The following is a 3,830-nucleotide window of genomic DNA, read 5'->3' on the forward strand; positions in this document are numbered from 1 at the left end:
TATTTGCTTCCTATTACCCTTTTACTTTTTGGGCACTTTCAATGCTCTAATTCATTATTCAACCATAACTTTTAGTGCTCTGCCCCCACCCCTCAAATCTAATGGATATTCTTGAATCCTTATCTCATTTGAATTCTTGGTAGTAAGCTGACCACTCTGATTTTGAAGCATTTTCTCCTCTAGGCTTCTGGAGGAGAAGCCCATGCCTGTTTTTCTTCCTCTGTTGGCTGTGACTCCTTTCTGACCTATAAATGTCAGAGAACTTCAAGGCATAGTTTTAAGCCCTGATTGCCTCCCGATTATCCTTGGCCACCACATCTATTTCCAAACTTTCCAATTCCAACTACACGTCAAGGATTCTTGCCTTTGTCAGGGTCTGGCTCAGTGATTGGCAGGCCTAATTCAAATTGGAGGTTTGACGCCAGTTCTACAAAGGTCACATGCCTACGTGACATGGATGAGGGGCTGTCTGGCTGTCAGAAGCCATCTCACAACCTTGAGGAAAGCCGGCCTATGAGGAAGGCAGCCAGGAAAAGCAGTGGATCACAGACAGAGCAGAATCCTCAGTGAGAGCCCATGAGATAGCTGACCTCTCCCCTTTGTTGTATGAACTAATAAGAGTCCTTACCTTAAAAGCCACTTGGAGTCCTGTTTCTGTTCCGAGGGGCAGAAAGTGCTGTAATGAAGACAACCTCTGAACTAGCCGGTCAGGCTCGACCTCTCCTGAGCGTGTCATCTGTCCCTCTCTAAAGGCCAGTCTGACATCTTCACTTGGTTCTCTCATAAGCACCTGAAACCTAAGAGGTAAAAACTATCTTTTCCTGGAAACTCTTCTTCCTCTAGTATTTTCACCACAGTGGGTGACAACACGAGCCACCAGAAACACAGGGGTCAGCCACGTGTCCTTTCTTCTTCCCTCCCGTCCCGTCCAGGACAGAGTCCAGCCAAAGCCCACTCTGAAGCACGCAGCACATCTATCCTCTTCTCCTCATGCCTTCTGTGGCCACTCTGGCCCAGCCGCCTGCCTCCCTCCCCTGCACGACTGCGGTGAACTTCCTTGGGCCCCCTGCTCTGTGTTCCTTCTGCCTGCCACTGATTGTTTTTAAAATCAGTAATTCTGTCATTATCTGTACTGTACTAGTTGAGAGAGTAGACTGTGGAGTGCGACAGATGGGCTGGTTATCTATTGCTACACAAGAAATCAGCCCAACTCCAGTGTGGGCCGGGATCCTGTACACTTATGCAATGCCTCTGCCTCCTGGTCAACCAGGAGCAGCCATATTTGAAGGCTTGGCCAGGCAGAGTCTGCACCCAAGCTCACCGGTGTGGCTGTCAGCAGAATTGGGTCCTCGCTGGCTCCTGGTTGGAGGCGGCTCTGAGTTCACTGCCCCAGGGGCCACTTGGTAGGGCAGATGGCTTCCATCTCGCAGCAGTGCCCTGCAGTGCCTGGCACTGTGTTCAGTAAACAAAGCCTAGTTATCCTGACATTGAATTCCAGTTGTGAACGTGAAGTCTGTATGCCCCCTGTTGCCAGTGACATTAACAGGGAAACTCTTCTATATCCTGCAGTGGCTCCCACCACACCAGGGATGAAACCCAAACTCCTGATGGTGTGCAAAGCTGTGCCAGTTACATGTGGGCTCGTCACACTGCCTCGGCCCTGCTGGACCCCTTGGTGTACCGGGTCCCCTCCTGGACTCCACCTGGCTAACTCCTTCCCACCCTCCAGGTCTGAGCTGAACTACTTCTTCAGGTCCCTGGGTTCACTCTTCCACAGCATCCACAGCGTAGTACAGCACGCACCACACACTGAAATGATGTTTCAATGTGAAACAGTCCACAGCCCTCTCTCAACTAGTAATCTGGTTATCGTTTGATTAATACCTGCCCCCTCTCTAAACTCAAGCCAGGGACTTTATCTGTTTTATTTCCACCCACTAACACAACATTTGATCGTAACAGACACATTACATTAATGTAACTTTTTTTGAATTTCAGTCACTCATAGGCGAGTATCCAATTTATTGAAAAGCAAGAGAGTTCCAGAAAAACATCTATTTCTGCTTTATTGACTACGCCAAAGCCTTTGACTGTGTGAATCACAACAAACTGTGGAAAATTCTTAAAGAGATGGGAATACCAGACCACCTGACCTGCCTCTTGAGAAACCTGTTTGCAGGTCAGGAAACAACAGTTAGAATTGTACATAGAACAACAGACTGGTTCCAAATAGGAAAAGGAGTACGTCAAGGCTGTATATTGTCACCCTGCTTATTTAACTTATACGCAGAGTACATCATGAGAAGCGCTGGGCTGGACGAAGCACAAGCTGGAATCAAGATTGCCGGGAGAAATATCAATAACCTCAGATATGCAGATGACACCACCCTTATGGCAGAAAGTGAATAAGAACTAAAGAGCCTCTTGATGAAAGTGAGACTGAAAAAGTTGGCTTAAAACTCAACATTCAGAAAACTAAGATCATGGGATCCAGTCCCATCACTTCATGGCAAATAGATGGGAAAACAGTGGAAACAGTGGCTGACTGTATTTTGGGAAGGCTATATACATGCCTTCTAAATTTATTTATATTTCCTTTTCAGAGTTTTTTTTTTTTAAGTTTTTCTATCTTCAGGGCTATATCCTTTATCTAAAACTTGAATATTTGGAATATAGACCCTCTCTATAACATACCTGAGACATGACTACTCCATGTTGGGTATAGATAGATAAAACAGTTCTTCCAGGTATCTTAGTATTTCATGAGTCCTGTCTGCCTCACAGGATTGCTCTGAAGATAAAACAACACAAGAGAGGAGCCTGAAGAGCTGAGTGTAACCATGTTCTTAGGCACCTTGTGGACATAAGGACACACACAGACCATTACAATGTTTCTAAGATTCTGGGAAAGTAGTGAGAGGCATTCTATAAAGTTAAATTACTCCACATTAAAATTAACCCAGAAAAGAAAATGGCCAAAGATGCAGCTCATTAAGAGCCTGAAATGAAACCACAGTGTGTATGTGATCTGTAGTATGAAGGCTGACCAAACTAAGGCACTTTTGTGTTTAATCAAAGAAATTCTGCATTAAAAGACAAACATGAAACCTAAAATCAGTGATATTTTCACTTCTGAGAATGATTCAGCTCAATTTAGGAATTCATGGTTTCTAGCAATAGACCACACAATCTAAGAGCTCATTTATTACAGATAAGAACACATCTGAATCCCAGGCTTAACAGTAGACCATGTGGAAGGTGATGCTGTCTGGCTAAGTTGCCAAAGATTTCTTAGAATGTCTCAAATACATGAGTTTTTATGAATAAGAAACATTTCCTGTTAATTAGTATTTTAGGCTCAAGTTAAAAAAAACTTTCTGGGCATAGAATTCTAGTGTCCTTGTCAGAAAATTATGTTTTAAAAGTACATTAAAAAAATTCACACATCATTTACATCTTTAAATAAGTCCTTTACCTGAAATGGCTCAATAAATGGTTTGAGTTAATTAAATGACATCATTTGTAATGCCCCTTAGGGATTTTATCATGGGGTCTTTAAAGAAAACTGAAGTAGGATCTCACCAAATAACTATAGATAGAAAAATATATGTCATCTCTGGTCAGCAACTGGCAAGTTTGGATGTGTGAAAAAAGTGTTAAATGCTTTCAATAATCCCTGTGAATGCCAAGATGAAACACAATCTGAAGCCAGCTGAACAGAATACAAGGGGAGACAAGAGGGCATCTGGGGAGTCCAGTCTGCACCACCGGCTGTCACTCCGAAGACAGGTGTGCTGTGCCTTCCAAAACAGCTCACACACCCGCCTGTC

The sequence above is a fragment of the Dama dama genome, chromosome 15, assembly GCF_033118175.1.
Source record: "Dama dama isolate Ldn47 chromosome 15, ASM3311817v1, whole genome shotgun sequence".
Taxonomy (NCBI): domain Eukaryota; kingdom Metazoa; phylum Chordata; class Mammalia; order Artiodactyla; family Cervidae; genus Dama; species Dama dama.